Below are 24,681 nucleotides of genomic sequence, written 5' to 3' on the forward strand. Positions count from 1 at the left end.
CTTGGCTTCTTTTCCAACTCCATCTTCCTTTATTATCTCTTTTGCTCACTAGACCTGCAATCAGAATAATTTCCTTTTAAATTTTTTTTTGTAGACTTAATTTTTATTATTTTTTGTGGAGCTGAGGATTGAATCCAGGGCCTTGCACATGCCAGGCAAGTGTTCTACCCTTGAGCTACATCCCCTGAACTTGTAGAATCTCAGTAAAACAGAATAGATGGTGCCAAGATTTCCCTTATACTCCCTGCCCTCATACATACACAGCTTCATCCGTTAGCATCATCTCTCACTAGAATGGTATATGTGTTACAGTTGATGAACCTGTGCTGACACATTGTCATCCAAAGTCCATACATTAGGGTTCATTCTTGGTGTACATTCTGGGAGTTTGGGCAAGTATGACATGTATTCACTATTGTAGTACCATGCAGAGTAGTTTCACTGTTGTAAAATTCTCTGTTTTCTGCATATTCATTCCTCCCTGCCTTCTGGCCCCTGGTAACCACAGGTCTTTTTACAGTCTCCATAGTTTTACATTTTTCAGAATGTTATATAATTGGAATCATGTAGTATGTAGCTTTTTCAAATTGGCATCTTTCACTTAGTAATGTACGGTTAAGTTTCCTAACATGTCTTTTTGTGGCTTGATAGCTCATTTCTCTATGGCATTGAATAATACTCAGTTGTCTGGATGTACCACAGTTTATCCATTTCCCTACTGCGGGACACCTTGGTTGCCTCCAGATTTTGGCAATTGTGAATAAAGCTACACATCCACATGCAGGTATTATGTGGATATAAGTTTTTAACTCTTCTGAGTAAATATCTAGAGTAAATGTACACAATTATAGGATCATATGGTACAAGAAACTGCTAAACTGCCTTCTCAAGTACAATTTTGCATTCCCATAGCAGTGAATGAGGGATCCTGTCCTGCATTCTTTTCAGCATTTGGTGTTGTCAGTGTTACTGATTTTGACCATTCTGATAGGCATGTAGTGAATGATTTTCTTTTTCCCCTTGAGTGAGGTAAACACATAGAGTGCATATCTTTCAGATTTGAGCCTTCTTCCTCTTGAGAGAGTCTTTGACTACCTGGGGACAGCTTCTACCCCCAACTGTCTTCCATGTCATCTCATTTTATCTTCTTTGTATTATTTATTTATTTGCTTATGTGTTTATAACCCCCTCCCCCCATAAACTTCTTAAGGAGCAAGGGTTTGTCTTTTGGGGTTTGAACTCAGGGGCTACACCTTGAGCCACTCCACCAGGGCTTTTATTGTGATAGTTTTTCCAAGATAGGGTCTCACGAGCTATTTCCTTGGGCTGGCTTTGAACCATGATCCTCGTGATCTCTGCCTCTTGAGTAGCTAGGATTACAAGGGTGAGCCACTGGCATCTGTAAGGGCTTGTCTTAATAAATACTAGCTGATTACAGAAAGGTGGTCGAGTCTGTTGTAGGAATGGACAAGGTTTCAGTGATAACTAGGTTAGAGAATCCACCTCAAAGCAATAAAGAGTGTGCTTTTTCTGGAAGGTGGGAAAAATAAGTTTTTTGAGACAAACTGCTTTAGCCTTTAATTTAGAAGTTCATTTTGTAGAATGAAGGAATTCCCCTTCATTTTTGGAAGGAGGCAAATGATGAAGAGTAAGCTTTTTAATGAAGGAAGTTCACTTCAGGATTACTTTCATTTTGCCTGTGTCTAATGCCACTTGTGTCTGCATACACTGCTGTGTCTACATGAGGTTAGTGAATACTGTAGCTATGTAGGCCTGTGGGGAATGTGTGGCCCTCACCTTTCTCTAGTACCAGAATTCCTTTCACTTACCTTTGGGAGGTGATTACCTACCCTTGCTTTTGTATTTTTAGTGTCTGCACAATCGGTTATTCACATGACAAACTTTTTTAAAAAAGAGCTCTTATTGTTAAAAAAAAATTCCTCATTCTTTTAAATCAGAATGTACCTCCCTGCATTTCTAACACTATAGATTAACCTTATTTTTCACTAGATAGCTCTTTAACTGTCATGTGAAAGATGGCTGGTTCTTAAGTCTTCTCCCCAGCCCTTTCCAGCCTAAAAGTACCCATTATCTTCAGTTGCTCCTCATATGACAGGGCTTTTAGATCTTTTTTTTGAGGCCCATCCCTAACATTTTTGAAACTGAGGCAAGAGTACACATGGAAGTCCATGTGTTATGTGACTAAAAATTTACAAGTTATTTGTCAAGCTAACTGAGAAGGATGTCCCATTGCTTGTCTTAACAAATACAGCTTCATAGTGACATGGGTCAGAGTCAAGAGATTCCTGAATTCCTCGTGGGAACATGGTAAAGTACAGAGAGCCAGCCTCCAACTTGAAGTCTTCTCTTCCTTAGCTTCAGTGCAGGATTTTATTATGTGCGCATCGTGACACTATAGCTCACAGATCCCACATACCCTTCAGACAACCATCCCTTGGTCTAGGGGTATACCTCCTAGTGGGGTTGTCTGTTCTTGGGAGAGCCAACTCAGGGAAGAGGCCTGAGCAGACCGTGGAAGCAGGAGGTAAATTTTGGGGTCCTAGTCAAGATGAGGGTACATATGCTGCAGATGGTACCCTGAGTAGAGTTGATGCCATGGTGAGGAGTATGGCCAGAGAAAGGCCAATGCATGGCCCTCTAGGCTTGAGGCCTAGGACAGGTGTCCCTGTTGCTTAGGTCCAGTGCAATAATGTTCTGTCCTTGTCAAACTCGACTTGATCCTGTCTTCCAGAGTTGATTTCTTAGTGTTTCCCAAATTAGACCTGACATTTTAGTTAGAGCCTCCTAACCAGTGTGTTAGGCAGTGCTCTGAGTGTGATACAGATGGGCTAGAAATGCTGATTCCCTTAGCCTCAAAGAGGACTGCCAGGGACAGAATGGCAAGAACTAGACTGATCACCTTTGGACTCCAGCAGCATGACCCGTTCACCTCAGGATGCCTGCATCTAGTACAGTCATTTTTCAGCATATGTCATAAGGTGAAAAAGATTGGTGACTGTGAAGATCTCGTAGTGCCAAGTATTTTACACACAACTTTAGAGCATTTTTATGTACATTATTTGGCTCATCTGACAATGCCAGAGATGTCAAAGTAGGTTTTGTGCCCTTCTTATTAATGAGGAAATAAATCCAGGTTAAGTGACTTATCTAGCAACCGTTCTCACTCAAGTAGGCCAGTTGAAACTAGAACTCCATTCTTTAGGTTCTTATTTTGGTATATTGTCTCTACTAACCCAGATTGTGTGTGTTTTTTTTTTTTTTTGGAACACTTAACATCTCTAGCTCATTTAGGGGTTGCAAGCAATTGCATTTTTTAGAATTTTTCTATTCCAGCTTTCTCTAACAATAAGTTGTTTTTAGTTCTAAATATTCAACTTTACATTTAATCCTTAACACAATTTTTTTTTAAAGGATTCAACCAATTGATCCAACATCTTTGAAACTTAATACTGTGGTTTACCCATTCCCCCGCCTTCCCCCCCAGGGCCTCAAACTTGCTAGGCAAGTGCTCTAACACTTGAGCCACTCTGCCAGTCTTGTATTACCCATTTTGATAGCTCTTGTCCTTAGATTAGTATTATATTTAGTTATTACAGTAATGATTTTCTGAAATGGGTCATTTTGAAGTCTTTTTTTTTGGTGATATGAGATTTGAACTCAGGACCTCCAGTTTGCTAGGTAGGTGCTGTACCACTTGAGCCATGTCCCCATCCCTTTTTTCCTGTTTTTGTTTGGGGCTGGCCGCAGACTGGGATCCTCCTACCAACAGCCTCCTATTTAGCTGGGAGCACAGATGCATGCTAACATGTGTAGCTTTATAGATCAAGATGGCATTTTCCTTTTTTTGCCCAGGCTGGCCTTAAACTTCCATTCTCCTAATCTCTGCCTCCCTTGTAACTGGGTTTGCAGGTATAAGCCACTGTTCCTGGCCTTTTTATTTGTAAAAGGTTAGATTACATTAAGGCAGGAAACTGCAGTACATATTGCTTTCATATGTATCAAAGCTATGATAAACTTCTGGCACCTAAATGTAAATTAATTTTTCCTTTGTATTTCCTTTGCCTACTGTGTACTAATCTTCACAGATGTCCTTTTGTTTGCACCTCACAACAACCTTGGTAGTAGCATTCTTTATCCAGGGGAACTGGAACTGGGCCTCAGGGAAGCTTGGTCAGTGCTCAGGTTCACCTTACTAGGTGGTAGATTAGTTTAGAATTCAAGTCTGGGGTTGTTTGACCTTAAAGTGCCTCTGTTTTTCTCAGGACTACTTTGTAACTAATGTGGAGTGATTTGTAAGCATTGTATTTGATCTAGGGAAGAAAATGTTCTCTTATGTTACTCATGCACAACAGGACTTCCCTGCCTCCCTGACAAATAATTATCTGGTCAGAAATGTCAGTAGTGCCAAGATAAGAAACCCTGCTCTGAGAGTTTTGAGTAGAAAGAGTTTTTCTTTCTTTCTCTCTCTCTCTCTGTAGTTTTAGCTCTTCATCATGGTGATGGATATTAGAATGTGGGAGAGATTCTGCACTCCTAGTGATTGCAGAGTTGTGCCTCTGAAGTTCATATAGTTTTTTTTTTTTTTTTTTGAGGCACAGCCTTGGTATGTAGCTCATGCTGGCCTAGAACTCTCAATCCTCCTGGCTCTGCCTCCCAAGTGCTGGAATACAGATATGTACCACTGTGCTTAGCCACAGACTTCATATATTCTTAATTTGTCTGCCTCCTTTCCTCCATATTTGAAGACAGGTAGTAAATGAGAGTAGTGCACAGTGTTTATCCATTTTAATTCTGTGTCGTATCTAGAAAACCAGGGATTTAAACTTTTTTGGGGGGCAGTGTTAGGGTAGGGCCTCAAAAGTGCTAGGCAGGCATTCTACCACTGAAATGCATCCCCAGCCTGAGAGCCAGGGATTTAATGCCAGAGGCTTTCTGAGTGGTGAAAGTTAGGTTTTTTAGTTTTAATGCTTATTTTCATGAGCTTTTTATTGTGGGGTGTGGAGGGGGGGGGTGGCGGGAGGGCGTGTACTGGGGTTTGAACTCAGGAACTTGGGCTATCACTTGAGCCACATCCTCTGCAGGGCTGAGGTTATTTTTTAGGCAGGGTCTTATGTTTTTGCCTGGGACCAGCCAAAACTGGAATCCTTCTACCTGTGCCTTCTGTGTAGCTGAGACCAGAAGCACACACCACTTACTGATTGAGATGGGGGTCTGGCTAACTTTTTGCCTGACCTGGCTTTTAACTGTGATCCTCCCAATCTCTGCCTCCTAAGTAGCTGGAATGACAGATGTGAGCCTCTGTGCTTGGCCTTTTTATGACTGTCAGAAATATGCACCTAAGCTGGTCTTTGTGTATCTACTTGGTACACAGGCCTACTTCTGTGATAAGTTGTCTTTATTGGGTAAAGCACATATTTGAAGGAGTAGTTGTTCATTCTAATACCAGTTCTTTCTCCTTACCCCTGTTTTTGAGTTCAAAGGCCTGTCCAGACCTTCATTGTAGCTCTTTCCCCCATTCTGTTCAATACCTTCCCCAGGCTTGATTTTGTGTCCCTTTGGTCCAGATTAACGTACGTTACATTTGGTACAATAAAATGCAGAAGTATTTAGGGATGTCAGGTCTTTTTTTGTGCTAGTCTTCTCCCAGGAAAGTAAATCAATAACTTAGTATCCCAGTTCTGATAGTTTATCAATTCCGCGGACTAGTGATTTTTAAAGTCTCTTAGCAATAAAACCCCTTTTCCCTAAAGATGGACCTTCGGTATTTCTGCCAATAATGATTTTTTGTTAGTGTATGTTTGTCTCAAAAATTTGTGTACGTTATTTATCTTGTGTGTGTATGTGTGTGGCAGGGGTACAGGGAATGAACCCGAGCCTTGTACATAATATAGGCAAGTGCTTTACTGCTAAGCTGTACACCAAACCCTGTATGTACCTCTTTTTGCCAATTGATGATAATGCAAGTTCATGCAGTTGTGGTTTCCAGTGTGTTAAAGATAGGTGTATGATATGATTTTAGAATTTGTGTCTTGTATGGTTTTAAAAATACTTAATGCATGGAAACACCTTCAAATCAAATGTTTAGAGAGTGCCTGAAATTCTGTCATAGAGCCAGCGTAAAAAACACTAACTTGTTTAGGTATCTTTGAGGTTCAACTTGTGATTACAGAGAATCACTTTTCTTAATGCAAATTTAAGTTGGATTGTCAAAGATATGAAGGGTTTGAGTCCTTTAGGGCCAAATGTGGGCTGATTGAATAGCCTACCAGCAAACTGAATGGTTGCTTCCTCTCCCCTCTCCCCCCAAGGGTCTGAGACTGTGTGTCCAGAGATAACATTATTTTTCTGTATGTCCTAATGGTTACACTTAAGGCCAATTCATGTCTGTTTTTTAAAAAATTTTATTTTATCATTTTTACATTTACTTACGCATGCATACATTATTTAGGCCAATTCATGTCTTATACTTTACGATACTTAGGTTGATAAAGAAATCACAATTTTTTGTAGTTAGCTTTTAGACTAAGAATTTTATTCTTGGAGATTGGGTCTTAATTTAAGTATATTAGCAGCATTTGTTAACTTCATAATAGAAGACAGTAATTTTGGATTTCAGCGTTGTTAAATAAAGTATGGTCTTCAAGACATCACTTTTTTCGTAGTTTTTTTTTTTTTTAATGGAGTGTCTCTCAGTAGTTATATTTATAAAAACTTGTTTTTAAGCTATTACCATTGTCTCATTGCTGTGCAACGGCATTAATTAATTTTGAAGAGCCCAAGATGTTAAAAATTGGTGCATCTTGGTGATAGGGTTTTTTTTTTTGGTGGTATGGGGTTTGAACTCAGGGCCTACACCTTCAGCTACTCCATCCCTTTTTTGTGATGGTTTTTTTTTTTTGAGATAAGGTCCCACAAGCGATTTGCCTGGGCTGGCTTCGAACTGTGATCCTCTTGCTCTCTGCCTCCTTTGTAGGTAGGATTACAGGTGTGAGCCACTAGTGCCCGGTGATGTTTTAAATTTAGTAATAGCAAAATGCTGTATCCAGGATACGTAATGTAAGTGCTGGAAAAGATTTTAGTTTTTGCTGCTTGACTTCTTTTGCATGCTTTTTTCCCCTCCCTCTCCTTTTCTCTCTTTCTCTCTCTATGTCTCTGTCTCTATCTCTAGATACACACACACACACACACTAATGTATGTTAATTGACTTTGTTGACTCACTGGGAAAACATTTTCATGTGTGTTCCACTGTTCTCTTGTGGGAATTCTTTCTGACTTAATGTTCTAAAAACATCTCAAAGTATATAAAACTATTTTGAAATGATTTTATTTTTTTTGGTGAGACTGGGGTTTGAACTCAGGGCTTGACATTTTCAAAGCAGACGCTGTACCGTTTGAGCCATACCTCTAGTTAATTTATGGTTATTTTGATGGGGGAGGGGAGGGTCTCAAAGTATTTGCCTGGGCTGGCCTCAAACCTTGGTCTTCCTGATCTCAGCCTCCCAAATAGCTAGGATAGGCAGGTGTGACCCACACTGGCACCTGGCTTTGAAATGATTTTAAAATAGTATCTTTAGCCATATATTATAGCACCTCAAAGTGAATAAACCTTTTGAAATTATTTTATTTATTTATTCATTCCTTCACTTAAACTTTTGGTGTAGTCAGCTTGCATCCTGGCCAGGTTTCTGTGCTTGTTAATTATTTTTTGATAGTACTGGGGTTTGAACTCAGGGCCTAGTGTTTGCTTAGCTGTGCCTTTAGCCTTTTGAAATTCTTTTCAAATAGAAGCTTTAATCTGGCCGAATACATCTTCCCTACTCCACATGTTGACAGCTATCCGAGCCTCTTGATTCTCTACTGTTCAAGAAGTAAGGTAATAATCTACCTCCTAAGGCTGTGGTGACTTAAATGATACCTAGGATGTAAAGCTCTAGTGTAGTATAGATTCTTATTCAATGGCAAGAGTAGTACAAATAAACCTAATAATGGTTAAAAAAAAGAAGCTTTAGGTATATTTTATAGCTCTTTATTTGTAAATTAGATTAGACTAATATCTTAAACCATTCAGTAGGTATTTACTACCTATCTCTCAGAAGGTTTTTGTTTTCTGGTGGTACTGGGGATTGAACCCAGGGGCATTCTCCCACTTGAGACATGCCCCCAGTCCTTTTATTTGCATTTTTTTGTTTGTTTTTTAGACCAGGCCTTGATAACTTTGCCCAGGCTGGCCTCAAGCTCATGATCCTCCTGTTGCACTCTCCCAGAAGCTGGGATTATATGCGTGCTGTACCACCACGCCCTGCTTGGAAGTGTTTTTGAAAGGGGTAGAGTTAAAACACCAGAAAAGATCTATAATGAGTTAAAGGTAATATAATATAAATTGTTTTAGAAATTGAGGAAAAATTAAAGCTTAAGAGTTGTATTTTAATTCTAGTTTAGTCTAGCATGCCCAATTTAATTTTCATAAATAAATATTACTTGTGAGCATTTTGTTAAAGAGTTCCATATTTCCTCTTAACTTGTGTTTTGTGAAGGGGAGACATTGTTTCCCTGTTTATATGAAAATACATTTTCATTTATCATGTGGTGATTTGGTAATGGCCAACCACAAACTTATTAAGTTTGGTTATAAAAATAATCAGAATTTGAAGATTTTTCCTTAACAACTAGTAGCATGTTAATTGCTTGCTAAATAAGATTCTAATATATTTAAGATTGCCTTTAAAAAATTGCACCATTAATAGTCTGGGGATCATTTTGTGTGATGTTTAAAGTCAGAATTACAACTTGCTATTTCAGTTTTGTTTGTGATAGGAAGTGATGTTCATATATTTGCTTAAGAGTATTTTCTGAAAACTACCTTATGAGTTCCTCACTGACCTGTTGCTAAACATAGGAGAGAGTTGGTAACAGAAAAAAATGCTTAGTTTTAACTAAGCATTACTTCTTTTTTCATTTTCATGTAAGCAGATGTGGGGACCAGTCTTCCACCTGTGGAAAACTGATTTCATATAATGGAGCTTTTCTGCTCTAGGACAGCCTTCTGAAAGGTGGAAAGGAAGGTCTGAGCAGTAGCAAAGTTTTAATAAATTCTTCAGCTTAGTTTCAGCTAGTTCAGTGACATGCAATATATTATGATATTCTTAGTGCTAAGGTTATGGAATTTTTGTTTGATAAAACAAATCTGTAAAGGCAACAGTGGTTTTGGAAATACTTCTGAGTTATTGAATTTTTGGAATAACTTTTCCTTTAGACCTTTAAATTAAAAAAAAAAAAAAAAAGACAACTGGATCCAGAGCCAGTAATATTCAATTGCAACAGTATTTCTGTATTCCTGTAGTCTTTGCTATGTGATTTTTGTGTCCCTGCTTGCATAGTTCATTTTATTTCTCTTTGCTTTAAGCTAACTAAAATAAAAAAAAAATGAGACAGGACCCATTTTATCTGAAGAATGTAGTGTTTCTCACAATGCTTGGTAACTCAGTAAGTTTTAAGCAATACTTTCAGCCTTGTGGAAATGTTTGCCTTTGTTAGAAATTGCTGTGGAAGGCTTTATATGTGGAAGAAACTTTCTTAACTTTGTATGTTCATCCTCCCAGCGCCATGATTCAGTTGGTTTATGTTCATGTGGGAGTTTGTAGCCTTGCTGCTTGAAAATGCACTTAGAGATGCTTCTGTAACCCCTACCCCCTTTTAAAAAATTAATTACTGGCTTTTTTAGGGGAGGGATTCTTTTTGGATTAATTATTCAGCTATAATAAAGTATGCTATTGGGCTAAAACAGGTTTTAGAGTTTGCTGTTAGCATGTAAAAGTAGTAGGAATTTACTTAAAAAGAGGGTGATTAAATTATACAGTTTAATCAATGAAATGTTTGATTTTGGCTTAAGGAGTTACTAAGGTGTATAAATAAAAGTAATATTACTTAAATTCTAAATTATATGTTTATCAATTGTAAAATGAAGAGCTGACTTTTTAAGGCTCTTACAAATTTTGGATAACTTTTAAGATTTCTTATTTATTATATTCATTATTATACTTGAAGAAATAACTTTCAGATTCATAGCTCTCTATAAAAGCCCGTAATGCATTTTTAAAATCATGTATGATCTCAATAGACAAAGATAAGAAAGGAGAGAAAAAACACTGAGAAAAAAAGCTAACAAAAGCTTTCAAAGCAGTGTTATAAGAAGTATAATTTTGATAACAAGTCATAAGGTCATTTCAGTCATTGATATTTTTGTGTTTAACTATAATTATTATTCCTTTTTCCCCAGGTAAACAAATTATTTTGTTTCACAAAAGAGATTAAATAATTTGTGGTTGAAATGTACATAAAATACTGTGGCTCTCCAGTTGAGTAATGCTTCTGCAGGCCTCAGATGCAGAAGCTCAATCAGCACAGTTATTGCAGCCCATTTCATTGAAGGAATGGGGACAAAAGTTTGTTTGTAATGACCATGGAACTGAGTACAAAGACGGGTAACCTTTGAACTTCTGTGGCAGCGTATCTGAACAAGGAATTGTTTGAGAATGGGAAAAGCTGCCAGTAGACTGGGGTATGCTTTCTCCTTGTTTTCTGCAGAATTGTTGAATGACCCTACTCAGAAGAACGAATCAGAACAAAAAAGCCAAAATGGTTTATTGAAAGAAATTTCTACTGGTCTCAGAAGAATCGTATGTCTGCATAGTAAAATCTAATTAGTTATTCACTGTTTAAAGTGACAATCATTAAAAATATTGTCTCTACTTACAAAATTGGCAACATTAATTGCTGCCATTTTATGCACTGACAAAGCTGGTGGATGCCTGTGGCTTCTTCCTCAGCAGTTCTTATGTTTGTATTAAAAGCTATCTTCCGGTGTGAGGGGGTGAGAAGTCCTCTATCTGGATCACACTAATTCTTTGTCTTTCTTTTACGTTGTTTAAATGTTGGGCTTTATTCTGAGAGTGGAACCCATAAATATTTGTCAGACGAATGAATAATGACATTTGCAGTACTCTTGCCTCCCCCCGAGGTGCTTAATAAAAATCTAGTAACATCTCTCCATAGGAGGATACCATTAATACTATATCTCCTTTGCGGATATTGTATCTAGATAATTATCTGCAAATGAAGATTAGCTCAGCCTTTTAGTATAGTTTTCACTTGTACTAGTCAGTGATCAAACTCGGCCCTGACTACAAGGCTTTATTTCAGATCTGTTATCCTTGGAAACAGCCTGGGGAATCAGTAATACTCTTTCCATTTTTGAGATGAGCTGGTTCTGGTTTATACTGTCTAAAGCTTTCTGTCACTTGATTAGTAAAATAAGATGTTTGTGTTTGAAATTAATGCACTGGATTATCATTAAATAATGCATGTGCTTTGAAGTGGTTCCTCTTTATCATTAATAATGCTTTTCTTTTCATATACTTTCAGGTAGTTTTCTTTATGACCAGTGATCAGCACTATAATTTGACTTACAGGTTATATATGGTGCAGAAATCTGTGCTCATATTGTGTAACTTGAGCCATGGAATTCAGTCTGTGATATCAGCTTTGTCTTGGTGAATGATAAGGGGTAATGTGGTAAAAATTAGATGGTAGTTTTCATTAGAAAGGGATTGAATTTTTAATAACCTTTAAAATGTGTTGATGTATGTATTAAAATTATTGATTTATCTTGTTTTTTTGGTACTAGGGTTTGAACTCAGGGTCTTACACTTGTAGGCAGGTGCTCCACCACTTGAGCTACTCTATAGCTCCCCCACCCCCCTTTTTTTTTGTGTTGAGTACTTTTGAGTCAACTGCCTGTCTTTTTTCCCAGGCAGGTCTTGAACCTTGATCTCTGAATCTCCTGATCTCTGCCTCCTAAGCAGCTAGGATTACTGACATTAGCCACTAGTGCCTGGCCAATTTATCAAAATTTAACATTAAATCTTAAAAAAAAATTTTTTTTTCATGGTGATACTGGGGTTTGAGCTCAGGGCTGGGTGCAGCTGTTGTACTGATTGAGCCATGCCTCCAGCCCCAACACTGGTTAATATTTGGAGAAGTTATTCTTTATACTTGCATGAAAAATTATTTAGGAGGTTTAATCTTGAGTCTTGATTTATTAGCTACTCTTGTGAAACATCAATTTACTGGCAGAAATTCTTTAAGCTCTTTATTATGACTATTCTAAATGCCTAAGACCAAGGAGGTCTCTAAGAGTCTGGGATCTGAGACTGTTCCTCAGGAGGCTGAGATGTGGAGTGGAGGGGCTATAGCTGCAAAGGGAAGAGTTTGGCTGAGGGAAGATGATGGAAAGAGCCACAACTAGGAACTGGAAAGGGATGAACAGGGATTTAGAATGTACATAGTGCTGCAGATGAGCAGCTCTTCAGACAAAGAATGGATTCAGAAGTAGTACCTACAGACATCACATGGTCTTTATTTGGAGCAGATAATTCTTATATGGCCCACAGATTTGACAAGTTAAACTCAGCAGCTTTCAGTTTATTTAAAGTAAGTCCTGTGATATGTTATTTAACTTGGTTTTGATTTTAATGTGATAGTTGTTGGAGAACAAACTGGAGTAGAGAATGCAGTTGACAAGATACTATAAAATGGCCAAATATTTAGTGAGTTGAATAATCCTCTTTTTTTTTTTCTCTTTTGTTTTTAAATAACCTACCTCACCCCCATCTGGGGATGAACCCAGGGTCTTGCAGATACTAGGCAAATGGTCTACCATTGAGCCACATCCCAAGCCCCTGAATATTCCCTTTAAAAAATACTTAGTGTGGATCTAGTGGTAAAACACTTGCCCAGGGTGCTTAGGGCCCTGGATTTGAGTCCTAGCACTTCAGGAAAAAAAAAAAAAATTAGAATGAAATGTGTTACCGTTTTAGACAAAAATAAGACTTAAAAATTGTCTATTTTATAAAAATAGATGGCTTATGTGAGGAAAAGATAAAGATGAGAACTGAAGAAATTGGAAACACTGGCTGATTATTGCATTATTCACATATACTATACTGAGAGGAAAAGTTGTGTGCTGGTAGATGGCTGTTTATCAGAAAGGCAGCACCACATTTCAGTTGGTCCTCCATATCCACAGATTCCATATCCATGGATTCAACCAACTGTGGATGTAAACTACTTGAAAGCAAAAAAATGTGTCTGTACTGAACATGTGCAGAACTTTTTTCTTGTCATTATTCCCTAAATAATACGATCTACCAGCTATTTACACACATTGTATTGGGTAATTTTAAGTAATCTAGAGATGATTTAAGGTGTATGGGAAGATATGCATAGGTTCTGTGCAAATACTGTGCCATTTCACATGAGGGAGGTGAGTATGTGAGGATTTAGGGGTTCCTGAGGATCCTGAATCAACATCCTGTGCATATCGAGGGACAGCTGCATTTGATTTTATAAAATGGCCAGTGTTAAGTTAATTTTGGTGAATGGTTAATAATTTTGGTGTCAGAAAAAGGCAAACTGAAAATTCATTGTTCATTTTGAAAAGAATTTGTTAGGAAGCAAGTACTGTCTTCAGAATGTAAGAAGTTCTACGTTTTTTGATTCAGTATTAACTTACTATATCTAAGAACTCTTTTTTAAAATCTTTTTTATTATTATTATTGTACTGGGGATACATTGTGACATTTACCAAAGTTCTTAAAATATATCATAGTTGAATTCACCCCCTTCATCATTCTCCTTTATCCCCTCCCTCCCATCTAAGAACTCTTTTACAAAACTTCCTCAACCCTTTTGTAACTTCTCTTTAAAAGGTTAAAATTGAAACGTGAATGGGAAACAATCTGGACCCTGATGTGCAGCTGCTGGATGAAGAAATGGTGTGTGTGCCTGGCCTTTTCAGTTAGGGAGCCTGAACTGCTACACTTTCCTTCCATGGCAAATGGTATGAAAATAGCTGCCAGGATTGTACACAGAAAATTTCTTCTAGGGCCATGAGTCACAGACTTGTCAGTTGTTAGAAAAATATGCTCAATATTGGCAAACACATCAGGTGCTCATCATAGCTATGGCAGAGATTCCTAGGCGCCTGTCTTACCTCCACTCCTTCCTTTGCCTTTCTTGTAGAGCTTAAGTTTTGTTAAAGCAGAAATGTACCTGGCTAAAAAACTAGTTGTTAGCTTCCCTTCCAGCTGGTGTAGCCATGTGACACAGTTCTCAGGCAATGATGGGTAGAAATGTTTGGATGAAGTTTCTGGGAAAACCTCCTCCAGATTTTAAAAACTTTTTAATTTTTGGCACAGGTTTTCACGGTGTAGCCCAGGCTAGTCTTGAATTTGCAATCCTTCTGCCTCCTACCCATGAGTGCTGAAATTATGCTCCACCACACCAGGTGGGGAAGCCCTTTTTAACTCCTTTTCTCTTTCTGCCTACTTAGAAATTAGACATGATGATGAACTGTGGCGTTATCCTCGGAGATGTTCAGAGAAAGGCTTAGAAACTTAGAGAGATTTTAGCTTTTACATATGATGCTGGGTGTTGAACTCACGGCCTCATACATGCTTGGCAAGCTGTGCCAATGAGCTACACTCCTTGTTCTAGCCAGTGTCCTTGAACCGAAGGGCCAGTGTCATTAAGTGCTGAACAAGGACTTCATGAGAAGAGTCAACCCCAATTTTGTGTGTAAGTAGCTGGTGGATTGTATTATTTAGGGAATAATGACAGGAAAAAAGTCCTGTACTAGCACTTAGTGTGTGTGTGTGTGTGTGTGTGTGTGTGTGTGTGTGTGACCGGCATTTGAACTTGGCCTCATGCTGAGCCACAGCCTAAACAACATGGACAAATCCCAGACAAGGCTGAGCAAAAGAAGTCAGACACAAACAAAGCATACTCTGTAGGAACCACCTATGGAGAATGCAGATACAGGCAAGAACTAGTCTGTGCTCTTGAAAGTCTAGAAACTGAAAACCCAGAAAGGGAATATGGGAGCTGCTTTTGATCCAGAGCACATGCTCCTTACACAGATGTGTTCAGTGTGAAGTCATGTGTATTCTCTGTACTTTCACTATGTATCTATGACACATGAATATATATGTTTAAAAACAGGAAAAAGGCAAAATTTCCACAATGAACCTGGATATGCAGGAGATCAGGTCAGTGAGCTCCTGTCCCTGATCAATCCAATATGCTGGGCTATTTTTGAATACTCTGCATTTCTCAGCTCTCCAGCTGTAGCCCGTATCCATCCAGCTGAATATCCAGCAGGTCCAGTTAAGTCTAAAAGACAAAGATAATTCCAAAAATTCCAGGCCTTCTAGATTCAAAGGTAGATAAAATCCCTTGTTAAATTACAATCAGAAGAACCCAAATATCAGAAGAATTAAAAAATACGTCCCTTTGGGTATGTAAACTATTGTATCAGGGATGATGATCAGTTCAAATTATATTGTTTATCTATAAGACAATGCTGTCTGTATGTATATGCATGCATGCATCATTCATTCTCATTGCTGTATAGCAATCATGCATGGTTTTTCCAGTTATGATTATTATAAATTTTGCTGCTAGGAATATTCTAGTACATATCTTTTGTTGGATTTATTGAAGCGTTCTGTTGAGTATATACTTTGGAGTGGACTTGCTGGATCATAGGGTATCAATAATTTATGAAAGTCTTTGCTCCTCTCACTAACACTAGTCTAGCCTTGGACTGTGATCCTCCTACCTGTGCCTCCTGTATAGCTTGAATTATAGGTGCATGCCACCACGTCTGGCATGGGGTCTTTTTAACTTTTATGCCTGAGCTGGCCTCAATCCATGATCCTTCTGAGCTCTGCCTCCCAAGTAGCTGGTAGTATAGGCATGCATCAACCGCACCCAGCTGATGTTTGTGCTTTTAACTTAGTCATTCTGGTGGGTCTGTGTTTTATGAAGTGCTTGTTCATGTCTTTAGTTGTTTTTTTCTGCTGGATTGTTTTTTCTTACTGTTTTTAGGAGTGCCTATTTTTTTTTTTTAAAGTTGTGGATACTAGTTATTTTTGTCAGATATTTGTGTTACTGATGTGGTGGTATCAGTGTGCTGGAGTAGCTTTCAGGAACTTTTTCTGTGATCTAAGAATGGAAGTCATGAACAATGGGTGAGAAAAGAGAAGAGAAGAGAAGCTCCCCTCATGAGCATGGGAGGGGTCTCCGAAAGGCTGAGTACCTGAGGCTCCGTTGTCTAGGGGTTTTATAGAGACTTATTTCCTGGTATAGAGACTTATTTCCTGGTTGAAGTAAAGCTGGCTGTGTTTCTGTGCTGTCCATCCCTTTATGGGGTGCACATCTGTGCCAGTACATGGGCATCATAGGGGTGTTGAACATGCTTCCCTTTCCTGAATCAGTTGGCTCTGGTCCTGTGCACCTGGCTGAGCATCCTATCAGTGCATGGCTCATGGGCTGTTCACATGCTACTGGAGTTTGGTTGAGCGTTTTCAAGACTCCCCACTCCCCATAACCTGTTTATCGTGTTTCTGTGTCCTTAATAAATTTCCATGAGTTCCTTCTGTCTCTGTCCTGCCTCACCAGTCTCTCTATCCTAGCTTTCAGTCTCATTACAAATATCTTTTCCTACTCTCTGGGTTATTCTTTCACTCTTTTAAGTATCTTTTGAAGACTAGGTCTAGTGTGGTCCAGTTTATTATGTTTTCCTTTATGATTACCGCTTTTTACAAACTAAAAAATCTTTGCCTAGTGGGGCTCTGGTGGCTCATGCCTGTAATCCTAGCTACTTGGGAGGCAGAGATTGGGAGGATTGAGGCTCGAGGCCTTCCTGGGCAAATAGTCCGAGAGACCCTATCTGCAAAATAATCAGAACAAAATTGACTGGAGGTGTGGCTCAAGTGGTAGAGCACCTGCTTTGCAAACTTGAAGCCCTCAGTTCAAACCCAAATCTGCCACCCCAACCAAAAAAAGTCTTTGCCTAATCTGATGTCACAGAGATGACCTTGTTTATTTTCTTCTATAAAAATTCATTTTTTCCAAATGGATACCTACTTCAGTCAGCACCATTTATTACAAAGATGATTCTTTCCTCCCTACACTGCTGTGTCAGCTTTGTTGTAAATCATGTAACCATATATGTTTAAGTTGTTTGTGGAGTCTGTTTTTTTCTACCCATTAGCAAACACCACACTGTTCTAATATTTACTGCTTTACCACAGATTATTAACTGTTAGTGTTAAATTCTCCACCTTTGTTTCTTTTTTTATTTTCAATTTTAATTTGCGTATTTTTGGCACAGGGTTTTACTGTATAGTCTGTGCTGACTTTGAACTCTTGATTTTCCTGCTTTAGCCTCCTGAGTGTTAGGATTATAGCAAGGGACCACCCCACCCCACCCCATCTGAATGCTTTCTTTTCCTCCTTCTCCAGCTCCTCCTGCTCTGTCCTTCTCCATACTGGTGCTTGAACTCAGGGCCTTGCATTTGCTAGGCAGGCATTCTACTGCTTGAGCCACATCCCTTTCCTTGCTTTCTTCTTTAATATGGCCTTAGCTAACCTTGAGGATTGTTAATTGGTGAGGTTGAGTTTTGAGTTATATTCATTTTGTTGCTTCTAATTTCTTGTCTTTCTTTTTTCTTTTCTTTTGGCAGTACTGGGGTTTGAACTCAGGGTCTCACACTTGCTAGGCAGGCCCTCTATCACTTGAGCCTCTCTTTCGGCCTTTTTTTGTTGGTTATTTTCATGATAGTTTTTTTGTTTTTGATTTTGAGGGACTAGGGTTTGAACTCAGGGCTTTGAGCTTGCAAAGCAGGTACTCTACTGCTTGAGTCAAGCCTCCAGTCCTGTGTTGGTTACTTTTGAGATAGGCTCTCATGAACTATTTGCCTGGGCTGGCCTCGAACCAAGATCCTCCTGCTCTCTGCCTCCTGAGTAGCTAGGATTACAGGTGTGAGCCACCGGCACCTGGCTGTATGCCTCTAGTTTCTACCATACATGTCCCTCAGCCAACTGACTGACATACTGGCACTAATCCATTTAGCTATCAAAAGAACCTACTTAGAATTTCTAACCTCTTAATGGACTTACAAATTTATCCAGTAAACATAAAATACTTTCTTGGTGTACAGATTACACATCCCATTTAAAGTCTGCTCCCTTTTACCATAAATCACTGTGGTGTGCAGCAATCACATATTTAGTTCAAATGTGTATATTTAATTGCACTGATAGTTAATTTTCTCATTTGTAAGTAATCAGCTGTTTTGTATACCATTATGACCGGCTCTGGAAGATGTTGTGTTTGGGAATTAGTTTGCTTGAAAAACATGAAACAGGAATAGTGACTGAGTCCATCTGGAAGAGTGAATCATCTTTGCATGACATTTAAAGGCAGTGATCTTTGTTAGTAACAATCTAATTTTGTAAATCTGAAGACATTTTTCTTTAATAACCTGCCTTTTTTCCCCTCCCATTTTATGTTGATTCAGTTGGGGAATCATAAGGTTTTAAAGTAAAGTAGTTGCAATTTATCTTTAAAATCAACTATTTGTAGCTTCATTTAGTTTCTTTGCGGAGTGGAGAGTAGGAAAGTGAGAGAGAAGGAGCCCTCTGGATATAGTGCTCCTGTGCTCCAGTTGCTGTGTAAAGTCATGGCATAAGAGTATGGAGCACTATGTAAATCTGAGGTTGTCTTGAGAAATTGAAAATATATAGTCACTGTCATAACTTTTTCCTACTTTTAAAAGTAGAGAACCAAATAATTAGAGTTTTGTGTGCATATGGGCTCCATGAGTGTGTTTTCTTTCCCTTTCAGTTAATGGTGTTGAGTTGTAAAGGATAAGGTTCATGCTTGATTCAAAGAACTGGAGCTGCTGAGTTAGGCATATGAAGCTTTGATTGCACTTATTTACTTTTAATTACAAATAAGGAATAAACCATTTCATTTATAAGGTAATTTTAGTGGAACTACACTTGAACTTTTAAAAATCACCTATTTATATTATGTTTCACTTACATTAACCAATAGCTCAAAACTGTTGTGCCTGGCACAGTATGTTTATACAGCTGACTGTTTAGTGGGCAGAAGTCCTTCTGCATTAGCAGATCAGGTACATCCAAAGGACCTCAGCAACAGAGTTTATTGAGCATGCATTTATTGAGTGCATATTGATCGAGCAAAGTAGATGTGATTCCTGCCACCATGCAACATTCCAACCAGAGTTGGCTGGTGCAGGTTTACAACATATCTTGTGCTTGGTGAGTTTGCTTGCTGGTAGCAATATTGTACCCCCCTCTTATGCATGGGGGTACATTCCAAGACCCCCAGTTGATGCTTGAAGTATGTACTAAATTATGTGCTGCTTTTTCTATACATACATGCCTATGAGAAAGTTTAATTTATAAATTAGACATAGTGAGAGATTAACAATAACTAATAATATAGAATAATTACAGCAATGCCCTGTGATGAAAGTTATGTGAAACAATTGCTCTCTTTCCCTCTCAAAATATCTTATTGCATTCTACTCACCCTTCTTGTGGATGAAGTGAGATGATACAGTACAATATGATGAGATAAAGTGAGGTGGTGATGTAGACACTGTAGTATATCAACATTTGCTATGGAAGGATTCCTTAATACACATACTGGTAACCAAGTTGACTACTAAATGACTAGTATAGTCACATATTTCATCACACTATACAAGGCAGCATGGAGCATAAAACTTATGAATTGTTTGTTTCTGAAATTTTAGAATATTGATATTTTAGGTCTGTGGTTTGCTGTAGGTAACTGAAACTATGGAAAGCAGAACTTTTTTTTTGTGGTACTGGGATTTGAACTCAAGGCTTCACGCTTGCTAGGCAGGTGCATTACTGCTTGAGCTGTTTCACCAGCTGCAAAACTGTGGATAAAGGGTACCACTGTAAATAATATTTGATTTCTCTGTGAAGATTCAGACTTTCTACTGCATTTAATTGTAAAGTTCCTGGTATAGTGTTTTAGTATCAATTTTATTTTTTGCATTCTGTGGCTATTTTCCTCAACATATAATTTAATTTATAGTGTATAACCCAGCTGCATGTATCCTTTTGCATCCTACCTGCAGAGCATATTCTCTCTGAAAATATTATGGCTGTGTTTATGAGTGCTTGTGGATGCAAGAGTATCTCAAGTGAACATGCACTGCATGTTCCTTATGTAGCATGTTTCCTATCTACCACTCTGTTTGCATTGGAAATAGAATATGTGTATCTATCTATCTATCCATCCATACATTATGGCCATATTTGTTAATACAATATATGTCTTTATTCAGGGACATGACTTGTCTACTTAAATATCATTTAAGTTCCTGTTTAAGAAGCACTGCTAGAGGGGCTGGAGATGTATAGCTCAGTGGTAGAATGCTTACCTAGCATGTACAAGGCCCTGGCTTTGATCCCCATCACCTTCCTTCTGTCTGTTTCTCCTGCTCCCTCCCTGTCTCTCTCTGCCTCTCAGTATGTTATCCAGGCTGACTCTGAACTCCTGGACTCAATGAGATCCTCTTATCTTACCCTTCCAAGGACTACAGGCATGTACCACTGTACTTGGCAGAAATAGCTAATTTCTAATGGTGATCAACATTTTTCAGCAAATATCCTCTGCTAAGAATAGATTTTGTGAGTTAAACTATTAGTGAAAGCAGTGTATCTATTATTATAGGAGCCACTTTGAAAACAGTACAGTTAGCAAAGACATCATGGTAGTTAGTTAAGAGGCAACTAACTAGCTGACTGTGGTTGCCTCCTTACCAGTTTCTTTGAGAGTAGTTTGTGGTGTTCATCTGTTGCCAGAGATTAGACATGAGTTATGAAAGTAGCATAATGACACCCATTAAATTGTGAAGAAAAAAGGGTGTGGGGAGGGGTAAGAAAGTAATAGAGGGGGTGGTGTGATCAAAGTACATTATATGAATGTATGGAAATGTCACAATGAAGCCCCTATGTATAAGTAATACATGTAAAAATATTAGACATGACTGCAGAACAGAGTAAAGCTGTTAAGTTGGATATAGACCGGTTAGTGTAAGTGATACTAAAGGTGTTAATGATGATGAAAGTATAGTACAGATGCAAAGTTAAAGTTAGTTTAGAATTGGTTGTAAACTGTACACAGTTTCTGTTTTGTGTGGTGTTAACAGTATGAAGTTGAGGCATATAATCATACTGTCTCATTTGTGATAATGACATTTTTAATTTTTTTTTTTACAGTTCTGGGTTTAAACTTGAGCCACAGACATAAACCATCCCCCATCCTTTTTTTGCCTTATTTTTCAGATAGGGTTGTATCTTTGCCTATGTCTGGCCTTGAACCTCTATCCTTCCAATCTCCATCTCCCAAGTAGCTGGGATTACAGGTGTGTGCCACCACAGAGCATATTATTTTTAACCCTCAATATCTTCTGATGTTTCTTTGATAATGTTTTGATTATAAATATAATTCATATATTGTTGATGTGTTAAATGTTGCATTTAAATTTTGAACATAAGCAAATTAGATGTCATTTTCTGTGTTTCAGTGAATACATTTTTATGTATTTATATAGTCCACTTATTTTTAAAAGTTTACAGTTTTTTTTCTTTTAACATTAAGAGCCTCATATACTTCCTAGTGAAACTGTTGTGAGATTTTGAGATGTAGTCTGGTGGAAGATGACTGACTGACAGAACTGTATTTATGCAGTCAAAGTCCTTGTGAGGCACAGATTCCTAAGAACAGCAGTCTGTGCACTGGACAGAAGTAACACACCTTGGCCAGCTTCCTTATCTTATCACCATCGCCTATAGTTACTGAGTGGTGCCTGATAGGATCAAGTTACTTTCTTCTGTTAGCCAATACCTAAGAAATCACAACATTCTAATTCAAATTATTAGGTATTTTCTAGAGTTAATCCAAATTTAAGGTTGGGTTTTAGCATTCAGTGTAACTTTTTAACATCTAGTACTTGAGGAAATAACTTTAAAGGCAAAAATATAATTTAATACAGTTTATGCATTGCTTGTTTAATGGTATGATTTTTCTAAAAGACAAAATGTATTAAGAACATTTGAGGCGGAGTGGGTGGTAAGGGAGGGGGTGGGGGCAGGGGGGAGAAATGACCGAAGCCTTGTATGCACATATGAATAATAAAATAAAAAAAAAAAAAACATTTGAATGTTACTTTGGAACCAGCCATTCCACTTTAAGGATCACTTCTTAAAAATGTTATATAAAATGTATAAAGATAATTAACCAATTCAGTGTCTTATTGTATCTAATGGTTACTATTTGGTGAATCAGAATCCTTAACAAAAATAATTATGGTTTATATAAACAAATGTTATTTAGCCATATAAAGTTTATTTCTGAAGACTAATAATAAGGGGAATCCTTGTGATATAAAAGTGAAGAAGGTGAGCTCTGAGTAATTCATGGTCATTAGAAACATAGGTTCATTGGGAGTGTGCTTGCCTAGGATGCACAAGGCCCTGTGTTTGATCCCTAGTTCCACAAAAAAAAAAAACCAAGCAAATAAAACTAACAGCAAGCTCCAAACCCCCCAAACTCCACAAAACACAAGTTAGACTTGCATGTACAGACCTGTAACGATCATCAAGACAGTTTAATGCAAAAAAGCAAGAATAAAATGTACATTTATGTATTCTGAATTTTATGCACAGTACATACCCATACATATTCACACACGTGTACAAAGAATATATACATACATAGAAAATATATAAAGACAAACATTCTAATTGATCATTGGGGTTCATGCATGCAATCTCAGCTATTCTGGAGGCAGAAATAGGATCATGGTTTGAGGCCATCCTTGGCAAAAAGTAGGTGAGACCCTCTCTCAAAAAACAAGCCAGGAATGGTGATGGATGTCTATAATCCCAGCTACTTGGGAGGTGGAGGCAGGAGGCTTGGCATCTGAGGCCAGCCTGAGCAAAAGCGCTGAGACTCTATTCAAAAACCAAACTAAAAGCAAAAGGACGGGGGCGTGCTCAAGTGCTTGGTATAGTGCTTGGTAGGTGCGTGAGGCCCTGAGTTCAATCCCCAGTACCTCTAAACAAACAAACATACAAAAAACAAGCAAAAAAAAAAATCCACCAAAAACTAAGTGAACTTACATATATGTAGATATAAGTATGTTCATATAGAGAAAAAAGTTTGCTTAGTCAAACTGTTCATAGTTTGGAAAGGAGGAAAGGTATACTTTGAGTCCTACTTAAATTTTGAGCAGAGAATTTATAAATTACTTGTAATTAAAAGTAAAGAATAGGGCTAGGGAGAGCCAGATGCAGTGGTGTGTGCCTGTAACCTCAGCTAATTGTAAGGGTGAGGTAGGAGGATCATAAATTCAAAGCCATCCTGGGTAACTTGGGAGACCCTGTCTAAAACAAAGCAAAAACCTGGGAATGTAGCATTTCTTCAGCACACTGAAGCTCAGTCCCTGGTTCAATCCCTTGGACTGTGTTGAAAAAAAAAAAAAAAGTGCAGAATAAAAATACCCCCTGAAACGTAAGATTCCATTTTGTAATGAAAAATGCTAAGACATAAGCAGTGATTCTATCAAAAAGGGAGGAATTCAGATAGTCCTAGTTTTCTTGTACTTCTCTGTATTTTCCAGAATTTTGGCAGTGAACAAGATTTGTTGTGTAGCCAGAAAAAACAGTAAGATGTTTATTTTTCTGGTATTGAGGCTTGGACCTAGGGCCTCACACATGCTAAGCACGTGCTCTGCCACTGACTGAGTGAAACTCCCAGTTTTTTTTTTTTTTTAAATAGTCAAAATCACAGGTAGGTAATAGCATAGTCTGGAGTCAGGATTGTCTTGATTTATATCCTGGCTGTAACATTCACAACTCCCATGACTCTGGAGAGATTGCTGTACTTTTATCACAGGATTTTTTTGAAGATTAAATACGACATGACATATGTAACCTAATTCAATTCTTTCCTGTCTTTAATGCTGTAATAGTTAAAACTCTTCAAAACGGACAAAAAGTACCATGAAAGTGTAAACAGAAATACAAACAGAAAAATCAGTTGGAAAGCTTATGATCATTTCAAAATTAAGTCTGCTACAGGATAAAAAAGTGAGACTTTCATTAGAGTAAAGCAAAATGGTCTGTGATCGGAAGAGGCAGGATTGGGGCTCCACCATTGTTGAGGAAGCAGATGTTAGTCCTCAGAAACATGGTTTTCTATAACAAGTTCCTCATGGGGTCTAAGTTTCTGAAGCTGTGTTGCAGATAAAGTACTGTCTTTACATCATGCCTATTAGTACCAGGAAATTAAAGTATTTGGGGTTCCGGGTAGTATTTATTCAGTATGTAAAATCAGAGATGCCAATGGTTGTATTTCAGTGGCATAAGATAATTAGAGAAAATAGTCATCGACATAAAATTGTCCTAGTAATTAATAAATATTCTCTTTACATATGTTTAGTAGAAGTGCAAGAGAAAACACATTTTCTTTTTCCCTGTTTTGCAGAGGAAATACCTATCAGAGGCTTAACCAAGAACATTAATTGTTATCAGTCAGTCACCTAAGTGGCAAGGCAGGGATTTAGTCCTGGCTGTCTTGGACTTTAGAGTGCTGCCATTGCTGCTTCTAGGTGTTTTCATAAAAAGGAACATTTTTTTTTAAGGGACTAAGTGGTTTAGTGGTTATCAAATGTTTCTGTTAC

At 38.0% G+C, this 24,681-nt stretch overlaps 1 protein-coding gene across 7 annotated transcripts in view; it reads left to right on the plus strand.

Annotated features, from left to right (window-relative positions):
• Arhgap32 (Rho GTPase activating protein 32) overlaps positions 1–24,681 on the plus strand; it is a 301,921-nt gene that overhangs the window by 24,775 nt on the left and 252,465 nt on the right. For 2 of the 7 annotated variants that reach the window (XM_074066348.1, XM_074066360.1), the window contains exon 1: positions 7,236–13,919. The exons of the other annotated variants lie outside the window; for them this stretch is intronic. The gene's annotated coding sequence lies outside the window, so the exon portion shown is untranslated. Of the gene's footprint in view, positions 1–7,235; positions 13,920–24,681 lie in introns of those variants that run through there. 7 annotated transcript variants of the gene reach the window in all.

The sequence above is a fragment of the Castor canadensis genome, chromosome 2 (genome assembly GCF_047511655.1).
Source record: "Castor canadensis chromosome 2, mCasCan1.hap1v2, whole genome shotgun sequence".
Classification (NCBI taxonomy): Eukaryota; Metazoa; Chordata; class Mammalia; order Rodentia; family Castoridae; genus Castor; species Castor canadensis.